This window comes from Brassica rapa, chromosome A09 (assembly GCF_000309985.2).
Source record: "Brassica rapa cultivar Chiifu-401-42 chromosome A09, CAAS_Brap_v3.01, whole genome shotgun sequence".
NCBI classification, from domain to species: Eukaryota; Viridiplantae; Streptophyta; class Magnoliopsida; order Brassicales; family Brassicaceae; genus Brassica; species Brassica rapa.
Genome location: NC_024803.2, coordinates 18,830,076 through 18,845,384, shown reverse-complemented (window position 1 = coordinate 18,845,384; position 15,309 = coordinate 18,830,076). Strand labels below are relative to the sequence as shown.

Here is a 15,309-nt window from a genome sequence, read left to right as displayed (position 1 = left end):
ATTGTAGCTCCCATCAATCTTTGAGTGAAGATTCTTCAACTCATAGCCAACATGCTTCTCACTTCTTGTTTGAGACTCCAGGATTTGTTTCAGTAGAGCATCAGTGCTGCTGACTTGAGGAGTGGAGGTAGAGGGATTAGATTGTTGTTGGGAAGAATGGTTGCCCTTGTTGTTGAAACCAGGAGGAGGGTTCTGCTGAGGTTGATAGCTGCCTTGCTGATTGTTCCGAGGCTGATAACCACTCTGCTGGTTGTTGGAATAGGACTTCTGTTGGTAGTTGTTGTACTGAAAGTTGGGTTCTTTCTTGTACCAGCTACCATTGTTGTTGATGAAACACAGCTCTTCCTGACCTTCCAAACCCTCAACTTCATGGACAATAGCTGGTGTCTCTTGGCTTGGGTTGCCGACAAAGTGCAGCTGCTCTTGGGTAGCTTTATCAGCAAGGAGGATGTCTATCTTATCCTGTAGAGCTTTCAACTCCTTCCTCGTTTGCTTATCCTCAGTTCTACTGCTTCTGTCGTGGTCTCCACTGTAGACTGCATCACTCTTAACCATGTTGTCAACCAGCTCCTCTGCATCCTCCTCAGTTCTCCCCAAGAAGAACCCATTACTAGCTGTATCCAGTCTGGCTCTGTACTTAGGGAGAGCACCACGGTAGAATGTGCTCAGCAAGCTCTCCTTAGAGAAACCATGGTGTGGGCATTGAGCTTGATAGCCCTTGAATCTCTCCCAGGCTTCACTGAAACCTTCCAAGCCCTTCTGTTGAAAGCTGGAGATCTCGTTTCTCAGCTTAGCAGTTCTTGAAGTAGAGAAGAACTTCTCCAAGAATGCTTTCTTGCAGTCATCCCAAGTGGTAATGGAGTCGCTGGGTAGAGACTTCTCCCACTGACGTGCCTTATCTCCCAAAGAGAAAGGGAATAGCTTGAGCTTTAAGGCATCTTCGGACACACCATTGGTTTTTGACAACCCACAATAGCTGTCGAACCTGTCCAAGTGATCAAATGGATCCTCTAGAGCCAAGCCATGATACTTGTTGTTCTCGATCACGTTGAGGAGTCCTGACTTGATCTCAAAGTTGTTGGCTGCCACAGCGGGTGCTCGGATTCCCAATCTATGACCATGAATGTTTGGACGGTCGTAAGTGCCAATGGGTCGAGCTGCTCGCTGTTGGTTAGGTGGGCCATTGTTGTTAGCGCCATTGACGCCTGCATCTTCTTGATGAACGTCTCCCATGTCAGTGTTCAGTCTCTGCAATTGAGCCTGATGTTCTTCTTCTCTTCTCTTTCTAGTACACTCTCTCTCTAAAGCCCTGATGTCTGCTGCTCTTGGAACTAGGTTTGATGGACCCCTGCTCCTCAAGTTCATACACCTGTAGATTAAAGGGAGGTGAAGAAGAGTCAGTAACAAAAGAAAATAAAAATGACTTAGTCTCAAGCAATTGACTAAATCTCAATGTTTAAATCTACTCAGAATTTGGCAACGGCGCCAATTTGATGTTAGGAGTTTTCAAGGCTCCTAAGACAAATGTTGTAGTATAAATGATTGTCGAACCAGTTCTGAGAGATATCAAAGCACCGAGAATGCAAGTAATCACTTAATCTAAGTGCAACCAATGATTTAGATGGGTTTTTAAACTATGACTAATTAAAAGGAATAACTAAATGATACTTTCTTAACTATTGGAAAAGAGAACTCATGGATATAGGGATTAGACCTCGGGTGATCAAGTTTCGAACTAAAGATGGCAAACGATCAATCAATCTATTAACCTTAAGCTTAGACGCAATCCTAAACAAACTCTATGTCTAGATGAATGTTCATTTACTAAACACAATTCAAACATCAAATGTCTTTGGTTGAATATATGAAAGCAATCATTACTAACAAGTCTATTAGCTATCTTAGCATCTCTAACAACAAATGTCTTTGGCAGAGCATGCTAAAAGCCTAGGAGAGTTGTCTCGGGCATTTCATCGAACACCTTTCGGGTGAGAAATGCCTAAGGATCAACAATTGAGTGGCCAACTCAGAAGATGCTTTATGTTCACTCTACTAGCAAGGAAATATGAATGATCTACACTAAAACATCCTAGTTCTAACCTAATCACCCTTAATCTCCCTAACCCATGAATTCAAAAGGTGATTACTCACTAATCTCCATGATCCCTCTTAAACCCATGTTGGATTTCAGATTAATCATGTAGAGAAATACAAGAAATAAAAGGAACACAGAATTTCAATAACAAAATTGATCAATTGATTCAAAGAGATCACTTTCCAAAGGTTTTTGGTGGTTTTTCTAAGAACAAAGATGATCTGCCTCCTGGTGGCTTACAGAGTAATAAAACATAGGTTTAGAAAATAAAAACGTGCATAATGAAATGACCAAAATGCCCTTGAAAAATCACAAGTTCGAGCAGAAACAAAACACGGAGCGACCTCAGCCCGTCGCTCCGACATGTCGCTCCAGGCTTCGGGAGCGACCTCGCTGTGTCGCTGCGAGAGGTCGCTCCGGGCTCGTTCTCGCGTCTCCGGGTGATGAAGACGCGAGCGACTTCTCCCTGTCGCTGCGAGAGGTCGCTCTGAGCTTCGGGAGCGACTTCAGCACGTCGCTCTGGAAGGTCGCTCTGAGGTGTAAATGTGTGTCTGCAGACGTGAAAACGCGAGCGACCTTGTGCAGTCGCTCTGGATGAGTCGCTCCGGGATGTGGTGCACAGCGACCTCATGCCGTCGCTCCGAGAGGTCGCTCCGGCAGTGCTCGTCCAAAGATCACTCTAATCACCTCCTTTTGAGCTCCAAATGCACCCAAATGTCTCCAGAAACTCCATGTGGTACTCAAATACCTGATAGAGACATATGCATGCAAAATGCAACCTAGACATGGCTAAGTCCTAATCTATATGATGAAAATGCACATGAATAAATGGATAGAACAATGTAAATATGCAAGATATCAGTCCTATCGGTTTCAGGTGAGTTGTGAAATTAAGTTTAAATTGTATGTTTTGTTGATCATATTTTGATGGCTTGGTTATATTTATTTGGATACACTATACGCATGGATCTCAAACTATGTTCTAACAAGTAAAATTCATTTTGAGTAGGAAAATAATTTACACTGCTTGATATTTGATCATTCATTCTTTGTCTACTTCACCCTTATGAAAATGGAGCTTTAATTATGTTTGATTTTTTAATATAAAGCCACGTTATAACGTCACATGAAGTCATTGTCAAATCCATTTCTGACATTGCTTTTAGCTAAATAAAAACTGTATTTAATTTTTGTATCTTATAGGATAATGTTTGTATTTATTAGGGTGCCCTGTTCTAACTTAAAATCTGAAAAGTACATAGTTGTATTGTATGTCTTATATTTAGGTGTGGTTTGTCATATTATGAGGGTGCCTAATGAGGGTTCCATCGGGAAGACTGAGGAGCAATAGAGGAACAAGATTCGTAAGCCCGGACATCTCTTTAAAATTTTTGTAAGCCATTCTTGGATCTTGCTATATGTTTTTGTTTTTTCTTAATCCTCATGGGTCATGTCATTAAATTACAGTGTGTTGATGTTCATGTTGTGGTTGAGATAGATTTTTTTTCTCTGTTCTGCAAGTATATGTGTTCATATGGTTCATCTTCAGTCAAGCTGGAAAGATAATATACCATGAGAAAGTAATGTCTCAAAGGCCATAACGTTCAAAAGGGGATATCTATTAGGGAGATTTTTTTTCATACTCAGAACATTTCTAACATATTTTTTAGGCACTAAGATATCAGATGATCTCTTAAAGAATCATGTCGTTCTTCTAACATGGAGCTGCAAAACAACCTATGCATGGAGTCTCTAATATCCTAGAACGGATTTCTTCAGTCAATGTAAGTGTCAATTAATAGTATGCCTTGATGTGTCAACTAAGAACAGATTTCTTTCTCATGTCATTCAATTTTTAATCGATGTTTGTTGTCTTAGTCATGTCTGGGGTATAATTTATCATTTGTGTCATGTTTTTTCATAGGGCTTTCATATTAAATAGAAAAAGTACAAAGCATAAAAGAGTTACAAAGATGCAGTAGAGAAGCAGAATACAACATTGCAGTGGGAACGTAAAAAAGGAAAGGAGGAAGAAAAACACTGTATATTGAATACGAGAGTAGCAGCCGAGGATAGGGATCCTCAACTCACAAGACCCAAAAATCCGACAAAAAAGTTCCCAAAGATAAACCAATATTTTATGGAAGATGACTTATCTCTCAAAAGTCAAAACTTTTAAGATGGTTTTGGCAGTTGAATGACTTATTTATGTCATTTAGATTTATATAGCAATATCATAAATATTCTCAACTAAGGTGTTAAGTAGTTTAAATTTACGCAAAAAGATAATTAGTTTAAATTATGTGTTACATGCTGTTTTTTTTTTACTATTTTATTTTTTCAATTGGATTTGTACAATTGTTTTTCCAACCTTTGATTTATAAAATGTTTACAGATGGAAATGTTGAATGAAGCACTAGCTTGAATTACTGGAAATCAGAAGAAAAGTACTTAAATTGCTCAGTGACATGTTAAGAATTAAAAAAATACAAAAAAGGGCAGAGCAAGACAAAATGAAGTATAGTATAACCTCTTTAAATTTGTTGATATAGACAAGTTCTATGAATTGGTTTGGGTTCAATTAGATAGCTTGGAGTAGATCTGGTTTAGATTGGTTAGGCTTGTAATTGACTTGAACCGGATTACTCTCTCCCTAGTTAGGATAAACGCGTGTGGTTTGTGCACGTGTTAGAGTTAAGCTAACTCAAGTTATAAGAGTTAGTTAGCCTTAGTTAAGGGTTAATAAGCTGAGCTGATTAGGTTGTTAGATCAGTATCGTCAGCAAGTTAACGGGAGAGAGGATTCAAGATTGTAGAGACGGTGACTCGAGTTGTGAGATCATCCGTTGAAGATAGTTGATTGCTGGTTCAATCCCAGCCCCGGTGAGATATAGCGGCCACACCTCGTTAACGGTGTTGGTGCGGTGAACACCGGGTGAACAGATCGCTTGTGTGCTCCGTAGAGTAGAAGATTGAGTTCGATAAAGCTTGGTAATCGTATCTTTCTTCACAAATTGGTATCAGAGCTGAGGTTCTTCAAGTCAAGGTTGAAGTCTACGGAGATCAAGATCGGCGATTCCTATTGCTCAAACCGGAGATAAGGATACACGAGCAGTGAATCGGGAGATGGCTACTCACAAGATGAAGATGCAGATACAAATCACGATGTTCGACGGCACTGGCGACTTTGGGATCTGGAAGAAGAGGATGCTGGCAAAACCTGAGCGTCCAAGGTTTGAAAGACGTTCTGTCCCCTCCGTCACAAGCTTTAGTGACTGCAAAGACAGACGAAGACGATGAGGAATCCAAGAAGAAGCATGATCTTGACGAAGCATCAAGATCCGAAAGAGATGAGAAGGCGATGAACATAATCTTCATGAGTGTTGGAGACCATGTTCTCAGGAAGCTTGACAAGGTCAAGACGGCTTCAGAGGCATGGGAGATACTCGATAAGCTGTACATGGCCAAGACCCTACCAAATAGAGTACACGCCCAACTCAAGGTGTACTCATTCAGGATGCAAGATTCCAGAACCATTGATCAGAATGTTGATGACTTTCTGAAACTCATTGCAGACCTCAACAATCTCAACATTGAGATCCCGGAGGAAGTACAGGCTATACTTCTCCTCAATGCATTGCCAAGTAGATATGACTCCCTTAAGGAAACTCTAAAGTATAGCAGAGAAGCTATTAGAGTGGATGAGGTTGCTAGCGCAGCCAAATCCAAGGAGATGGAGTACAAAGAGACCTCAACTGCAAAGTCAAGTGGGGAAGGAAACTATGCACGAGGTAGACCAGAGAGTAGAACACGAAGCTACTCAGCGGGGAAGAGCTACAACAGGTCAAGATCTAAGAGCAAGGAGGGAAAGCGTTTGTGTTGGATCTGCGGTAAAGAGGGTCACTTCAAGAAACAATGCTACAAATGGCTCGACAAGAACAAAGATGGAAAACCTGTTCAAGACCGGGGAGAAGCATCACTGGCTAAAGATGATGCTAAGGACCTTGTTGGGCTATTGGTGGCAGAAGCAAACTCAGCGGGGGCAGACAGAGACGAGTGGGTACTGGACACTGGGTGCTCCTTTAACATGACCCCCAGGAGAGACGTGTTCATTGACCTTCAGGAGTCTACAAATGGGAGAGTTAGGATGGCTAATAACACAGTGTCTGAAGTTAGAGGCATGGGATCAGTTAGATTTCAGAATGAAGACGGTACAACATTTCTACTCAGTGAAGTTCGATACATGCCTGAGATCTCAAGGAACCTGATCTCAGTGGGAACACTTGAGGAGAAAGGATGCGAGTTTAAAGCGGCAAATGGTATCCTCAAAGTTATTAAAGGTTGCACAGTCTTTATGAAGGGAATAAGAAGACAGGCCCTGTACATCCTACAGGCTAAGGCTCAGTCTACTTACTCACATGAAGGAGAAACGAGTACAGCTACAGCCACAGACAAGAGCCTAAGTGACACGCAACTATGGCATAGTAGACTCGGTCATTTGGGACAAAAAGGAATGGAAATCCTAAAGAAGAATGGCCACTTCGGAAAAACAACAGTGGAAGATTTGAAGTTTTGTGAAGCCTGCGTAATTGGGAAGACTCACAAAGTCAGCTTCAGTCAAGCTAAGCACGTTACTAAAGAGAAGCTGGACTATGTTCATTCAGACCTGTGGGGATCACCAAATGTACCTCATAGCCTCAGTAGAAGCCAATACTTCATCTCCTTTACAGACGATCGCACAAGGAAGGTGTGGCTCTACTTTCTGAAGTTCAAAGACGAAGCCTTTCAGAGCTTCGTAGCATGGAAGAAGATGGTAGAGAGTCTAGAGACCCAAAGTGAAAGGAAAGTCAAGAGGCTGAGGACTGATAACGGCTTAGAGTTCTGCAACCAGCAGTTTGATGGATTCTGCCGAGAAAATGGGATAGTAAGACACAGGACGTGCACGTACACTCCGCAGCAAAATGGCGTGGCAGAGAGACTAAATAGGACCATCATGAATAAAGTAAGGAGTATGCTGAGCGAGAGTGGTCTCGAGTTAAAGTTTTGGGCAGAAGCAACAGCTACAGCAGTGTATTTGATAAACAGGTCACCATCTTCAGCTTTAGAGTTTAAAATCCCTGAAGAAATGTGGACATCCTCAAGTGTCGATCTCAGCAACCTCAAGAGGTTTGGATGTTTAGCATATGTTCACTCTACTGAAGGCAAGCTGCTACCTCGAGCCAAGAGAGGAGTATTCACAGGTTATCCGGATGGCGTCAAAGGTTACAAGGTTTGGCTACTGGATGAACTGAAGGTGGTAATCAGTCGCAATGTGGTCTTTAGGGAAGAACAAGTCTACAAGGAGATTGACAAAAAGAAACCAGAGGCAGAATCGCCTGGAAACAGTCCTATGGCTATTGATCTGAAATTGCTTAAAGGGAAAGATCAAGAAGAGATGACCGCTGAGGAGATTTCTCAACCTGAAGTTGAAGAAGTAGTTACAGAGGAGAGTGGTGATCTCGGTGATTATCAGCTGGCCAGAGACAGAGTCAGAAGACAGACACGACAACCGCCAAGACTTATGGATTATGAGTGTGATATCACAGATGGTGAAGATCAGTTTGCGGGTTTCATTTGCTTAATGTCTGAAGACACTCAGACAGAGCCAAACTCATATGAAGAAGCAATGTCTGATCCAGATAGTGATAAATGGAGAGAAGCTGCTCAAGATGAGATGACCTCATTGGAAGCAAATGAGACATGGGATCTAATTGAAAGACCGAGAGATCAGAAGGCAATAGGGTGCAGGTGGTTGTTCAAGAGAAAGGCAGGAATTGTAGGAGTAGAACCTCCAAGACATAAGGCACGCTTGGTAGCTAAAGGGTACTCTCAAAAGGAAGGAATAGATTATCAGGAAATCTTTGCTCCTGTGGTCAAGCATGTGTCAATACGGTTTGTGTTATCAGCAGTGGCTCATTTTGATATGGAGTTGCAGCAAATGGATGTTAAGACGGCATTTCTGCATGGAAACTTGGAGGAGTTCATAGTTATGGAACAGCCAGAAGGATTTGTGGATATGAGATACCCAAATAGAGTGTGTAGACTCAAGAGGTCCCTATATGGGTTAAAACAGAGTCCTCGACAATGGAACAAGAGGTTCGATGATTTTGTGAGGGCAAAAGGTTATGTGAGAAGTGAGTATGACTCTTGTGTGTACTTTAAGAGTAATGACCGAGAAGAGGTTGTATACATGCTCCTCTATGTCGATGATATCCTCATAACGTCAGTCAACAAGCTAGAAGTTCAGAAGCTGAAGTTAGTGTTGAGTTCTGAATTCGACATGAAGGATTTAGGTAATGCCAAGAAGATCTTAGGGATGGAGATAACTAGAAACCGAGACAAGAGAGAGTTGTGCGTATCACAAGAGGGATACTTATGGAAAGTCTTAGGAAGGTTTGACATGGATCAGTGTAAAGAGGTGGCTACACCTCTAGGAGCTCATTTCCATCTAACAGCAGCTACTGATAAAGAGCTACAGATTCAGGAGGAGTACATGAAGAAGGTCCCATATCAGAATGCTGTGGGCAGCATCATGTATTCTATGGTAGGGACTCGCCCTGATCTAGCCCATGTAGTTGGGGTGATAAGCAGGTTTATGTCAAAACCAATCAAAGAACACTGGCAAGCAGTGAAGTGGGCACTGAGATATATAAAGGGGTCAGTGGACACAAAGTTGAGTTTTAAAGGTAAAGGTGAGTTTGTTGTAAGAGGGTATTGCGATTCAGACTATGGTGGAGATTTGGATAATGCGAAGTCAACTACAGGCATGGTGTTTACAGCAGGAGGTAATCCGGTTAGCTGGAGATCTTCGTTGCAGAAAGTGGTGGCACTCTCGACTACTGAAGCAGAGTATATAGCCTTATCCGAAGCAGTTAAGGAGGGAGTTTGGTTAAAAAGGTTTGCAGAAGAGTTGGGATTTCCTCAAGACACAGTGGAGATATATTGTGACAGTCAAAGCGCAATTGCTTTGTCAAAGAACGCTGTATACCACGAGCGAACTAAACACATGGCAACAAAGTATCACTTCATTAGGGATCTGATCAAGGTTGGAGAAGTTCAAGTGCTGAAGATCGCTACTGCAAATAACCCTGCAGATATATTTACTAAGGTTTTACCAGTGTTCAAGATGAAGGAAGCATTGAAGATGCTTCGAGTTACTAAAGACTAAAGATGAACGAAAGGTTCTGAGTCCAGTTAAGGGCTTAGGGAGGAGTTCGGTGAAGAACTCAAGCAGAGTCCGGTTAAGGGCTTAGGAAGGAGCTCGGTGAAGAACTCAAGCAGAGTCTGGTTGAAGGTTCTGGTATAGTGACAAGAAGAAGGAGGAGTGTATTCCAAGTAAGTGACAAGAACTCGTCTAAGGAGGAGATTTGTTGATATAGACAAGTTCTATGAATTGGTTTGGGTTCAATTAGATAGCTTGGAGTAGATCTGTTTTAGATTGGTTAGGCTTGTAATTGACTTGAACCGGATTACTCTCTCCCTAGTTAGGATAAACGCGTGTGGTTTGTGCACGTGTTAGAGTTAAGCTAACTCAAGTTATAAGAGTTAGTTAGCCTTAGTTAAGGGTTAATAAGCTGAGCTGATTAGGTTGTTAGATCAGTATCGTCAGCAAGTTAACGGGAGAGAGGATTCAAGATTGTAGAGACGGTGACTCGAGTTGTGAGATCATCCGTTGAAGATAGTTGATTGCTGGTTCAATCCCAGCCCCAGTGAGATATAGCGGCCACACTTCGTTAACGGTGTTGGTGCGGTGAACACCGGGTGAACAGATCGCTTGTGTGCTCCGTAGAGTAGAAGATTGAGTTCGATAAAGCTTGGTAATCGTATCTTTCTTCACAAAATTAATACTCTATAAATTAATATACACTAAAAATCTCTATAAAATAATATAATTTTATAGTCTCAAATTGAGTTTTTGGTTCAGTTAGTATATCGATAAATTAATATCTCTATAAATTGATAAAAAAATATAGTTTTGGTGTAGAACCAACATTATTAATTTATAAAGGTTTTACTGTATACGAAAGCTTCAAAGTGATATTTTTCTTAAACAAAGTAATTTATATCAACATTAAAAACTGATCTAAAGTAATTTGTATGTTTATTTTGTTCGGCTACGTTTTTTATATGTGAATTATGCATGTAATATATAACTTTTTGAGCACTTTATATATATATAACTAATTAGTTTGTTTTTCTGCAAGAATAAATATTTCCGTGCATAGCACGGGTAAACACTAGTTATCAATAAATTAGGTGTTCTGCCCGCACATGCGGACATAGTGTTCTTATAGATATTTATCTGTTTATAACTATTAAATTAAAACCAACATAATAAATTATTAATTATGTTTTTAAAAAGATAAATCAAACATTAAACTTTGTATTTTATAGTATAAAATATTATTTCTGATAAAAACACAACATATTTAAGAATTACCTTATGTTTTAAAAATATATTTTATTTTTGAGAATTTTATTATATTTACTTACAGTTAATTATCAAATATAACATATATATATAATATTATTAATATGTATTCATTAGTTTTTATCAAAAAATATATATGCTCATTGTTGTGTTAAATTTTAAAAACATTCACATATATTTTAGAAAATATATTTATTTGATTAGCATTTAATTATTAATTGTTTTATATCTAACTATAAATTTTATAATAAAATATTATTTTCAGATAACAACAGAATATATCTAAGAATTATCTTATGTTTTAAAACATGTTTTTATTTTTGAATATTTTATTATATTTATTTATAGTCAATTATCTAATATAAATATATAAATATAATAATATTAATAGAATTTCGTTTTTAATTGTTTATATTTTAGATAATTCTCTTTATTATTAATTTTAATCAATTATTTAATTAGATATACTTTAATTTTTTTTTTTTGACTAATTTCTATCATTTATTCATTAAGGGTATAAACGATTTATTATTAATTTTAATCATTTTTTAATCAGATTGATTTGAAATTCGTTTTTATTTTTTGACTAATTTATATAATTATTCATTAAAGGTATAAACGATATTAACCACTCTAACTTTTTACGTGAGAGCTCCGTTGCAAAAATTTACTTTGTAGTCAATTAGCAAATATAATCATCAAGAATTCGCTGTTCTGATAAAGCAACTTCTTTAAGACTGTTTGAAAGATCATCCATCACAATTTTAATGTTTAATGATGAAGACCCGGGCATCTGAATCCTCATGCAGTCCTAGTAACGGTGCATCTAAAATTTCAATAAAACACCAATAGACCAACAGGCTCAAGGTATACTCTTTAGGACGCACCAAGAAGGCAGAACTCAACATTTAGGAGGCTGATATGAATGCAACTGCATTTGGTGAATTCCTAGCGATGGCAACAAAGACCATATAACACCAACTTGCTAAAATCTGAGAATTAAACACTAACCTCAAGCAAAAACAGAGAAAGTTTTCATGCATCAGAAAATATTGGAAGATCATAAAAGGAGCCAGGGCTAAAAAACGAGCAGAAAACTATCAAGCAAACTAGACCTTGATTGAATCGTGTGAGTCAACCTTCCAGCACTGTAAGGTCTACCACGGAGCGGAGAACCAGAAGCGGCTTTACGACCGTGAGCCCATATAACGCTGTGTTTTCACTGTACTATTTTTGGCCGGTTGAACTTGCCTGTTATTTAATTGATTTTTTTTTGTTGTTGTGATTTCTTACCGGCAAAAAGGGTAGTGAGTTAAAAATTTGCATTAGTATTATGACAAGTTTTCTATTATTGCCTCGCCGTTACACAGTTCATTCACTACAAGAAAACGTATCTTTACCGAGGAAGTTTAACGAGGAAAAATAATCCTCGTAAAAAAACGTTGATTTTGCGAGGAAAGTACGTTGAGAAAGAAAAGCATCGTTATTTCGTCGTAAGGTAACGACAAAAAATATTCGTCGTAAAGACGATGTAAATTGACGTGGCTTTTACGAGGAAATAGTTTTTCCTCGTAAAAGCCACGTAAATTTCGCGAGTGCTTTACGACGAAATATTTTACGTGTACTTAACGAGGAAATTTTGAATCCACCAACTTGGTAGGTGGCTCACGTTTTTTTTTTGGCCATACAATTAATTTTCGTCGTAATTTCATAGTAAAATTACAACTACCAGATTCGAAATTTTCTATAAATATGGATGTTGGAACATCATTTTAAACACACCAACAACAAAAAACGTGAAATAAAAAAAAATGGCTGGCTCTGGGACTATTTACGAGTTGCGGAATTGGATGTATATGCATAGAGATGCTAACGGGAGAGTGACGAAAGAATACCTTGCGGGGCTGGAGACATTTATGCACCAAGCAGATTCAACACCGCTCGCCCAAGAAAGTGGTAAGATGTTCTGTCCTTGTCGGAAATGCAACAATTCGAAATTGGCAAACCGTGAAAATGTTTGGAAGCATTTAATAAATAGAGGTTTCACGCCAAATTACTATATCTGGTTTCAACATGGGGAAGGTTATAATTATGATCAGAATGAAGCTAGTAGTAGTAATAGCAATTTTCAGGAAGAACCGGTTAATCATCATTTGCATAATGAACATAGTTACCATCAGGAGGAGATGGTAGATTATGATAGGGTTCATGATATGGTAGCTGATGCATTCGTAGCTCATCTTTAGCCAGATTGGACGACTCGGTGGGAAGTCTAAAGAGGTTTGGTGGTCGAGTGAACAAGACGCTCATAGTGCACACACCTATATTCTACTCAATTGCGAGGATCCATTGATGCGTTATTTTGAAAGGTAACATATATGGACACTTCAAAACACATATAATTAATTATATAATTGCAAGAGATTCATTCCTATGAAATGTGATTAATTTTACAGCCTATTTGTTTCTCAAGTCGAAGAAACATTTCCTGGTATATCCACAAGTGACGTAGACAAAAGGAAAGATCAGCACTTCATTAAGTGGTTGCGGAATCAGGTATTATAACTCAAACTATTTTTTCATACATGATTTGTATTTTAATGTTCTCTTTATTTTTGCAGGTTGATTATGACGACGATGCAGATTATCCTAAGTGGTTACACGAAGTAATTCAATCTCCACTTGTAAAGGTCACCACATCACAGATGTATTTCACACGAGGCTACACTTTTCACACATATGAGTATGGTAGACAGCGGGCGACCAGTAACTATGGAATATGTGTGAAAGGGGAAACAGATTTCTACGGGATCTTGACGGAGATTATTGAAGTCGAATTTCCAGGGATACTGAAGCTGAAATGCGTCATCTTCAAATGTGAATGGTTCGACCCCGTCGTCAACAGAGGTGTTCGGTCTAACAAATTTGGTGTAGTTGATGTCAACGGTGGACGTCGGTACAACAAATTCGAGCCTTTCATCTTAGCTTCACAAGCAGACCAAGTTAGCTTCCTTCCATACCCTCGGATGAGAGATTCGGGTATAAATTGGTTAGCAGTGATCAAAGTTACACCTCGAGGACGAATCATCAGTGGAGAAGAACCACCATTGCAAGAAGAACAGATAAATGAAGTCGAGGAACCTGAACAAGAAGTTGATGACATCCTTCTCATTGATCCGCATAATCACGAATACGAAGATCTTACCGATGATGCCACAGACGAAGCTGTAGAAGACGAGTTTAATGAAAATGATGATATTTCTAGTGATGACGAGAATGTCGATGTATCCGATTGATGTATTTGATTTTGTGTAGTTTGTTTTATGAATAAGGTAATGTGAGAGTTTGTTTTATGAATAAGGTAATGTGGGAGTTTGTTTTATGAATAAGAAATTGTGGGAGTTTGTTTTATAAATAAGTAAATGTGGGAATTGTGGTTTGGAATGAAAATAAAGATGGGGTTTGGAATATATGAAGTAGAAGATAAGGAATATGGGGTTTTGGGGTTTGGGGTTTCGGATTTTAGGGATTTAAACGTACTGCTCGTTAATTCCTCGTAATATGACGTCGAATGTACGACGTAATCCTCGTTTATTCCACGTAGGACAGAATCGTCGTAAAGACCTCGTAAGGTATATTGACGTAAATACCACGTAAAGTAAATGACGAAGGAGGCACTCGTTTATTCCACGTAGGACAGAATCGTCGTAAAGACCTCGTAAGGTAAATTGACGTAAATACCACGTAAAGTAAATGACGAAGGAGGCACTCTTTAATTCCACGTAGGATGATTTCGTCGTAAACACCTCGTAAGGCCACGAGGACTTTACGACGAAATTAAAAAAGCGGGGCACGCTAATTCCACGTAAGCCAAAATCGTCGTAAAAGAGTCGTAAACTAACGACGATATTACGACGAAAATATTAAAAATACTAAAAAAAAGAAGAGAAGAAAGATGCTTGAATCACATTTGGCGAGACTTACGTAAGTCTCGACCACATGAGTTCCAAATATCTTCTTCTCTTCTTTTTTTTTCCAAATTTTCTAAATTGGTGAAAAGCGAGACTTGCTACTTCCTCATAGTATAAAAACTAGAAAAAAAGAAAAAAAGAAAGATACTGGAATTATATGTGGCGAGACTTAAGTCTCACCCACATAAATTCTAATATCTTCTTTTCTTCTTTTTTTTTTCAAATATTTCTAATTTGAAAAGTATTTTGGTGAGGAGTGTGATTTGAGATAGGGTGTGTTTTGTGAGTTTGTGTGTGTGGTTTGAGAAGGAAAGTTGTGGGTATTTATAGAAAATAAAGGCTCGCTAATTCCTCGTAACTGGTTAACTCGTTAATTCCACGTAACCCTTTTCGTCGTAAAAACGTCGTTAACGAAAACGCGGGCCTTTGTATTTCGTCGCTATTTCGTCGTAACTGAAAACGCGGGCCTCTGTAATTCCTCGTAAGTTTACGAGGAAATTACGAGGACAAGTAATCTTATATATATCCCGAGCGAGCTCGCTCCGTCTTTCCTCTCTACTTCCTCTCCACTTCCTCCCTAATTCGTAGCAATGGTAAGTCTCTCTAATTCCTCTCTAGTTTGATTAGTTTAGGATAGATTAGGTGGTTAGTATAGGGAATTTAGATAGGTTTACGGATCTTATGTTATTTAGTGTTGATTAGGTGGATAATGTTGGGAAGTATATGTTCACGAAAATTTAAAAAATTAAATTTTTTTCTCAGGTTCGAAAAGGT

General features: G+C 38.8%; 1 non-coding gene across 1 annotated transcript; it reads left to right on the top strand.

Moving 5' to 3' along the window:
* The first annotated feature begins 685 nt into the window (after positions 1-685).
* On the top strand, positions 686-792 carry LOC117128643. Its single transcript, XR_004452037.1, has one exon. It is a non-coding gene; the product is annotated as a small nucleolar RNA R71 (small nucleolar RNA).
* Positions 793-15,309: the final 14,517 nt, after the last annotated feature.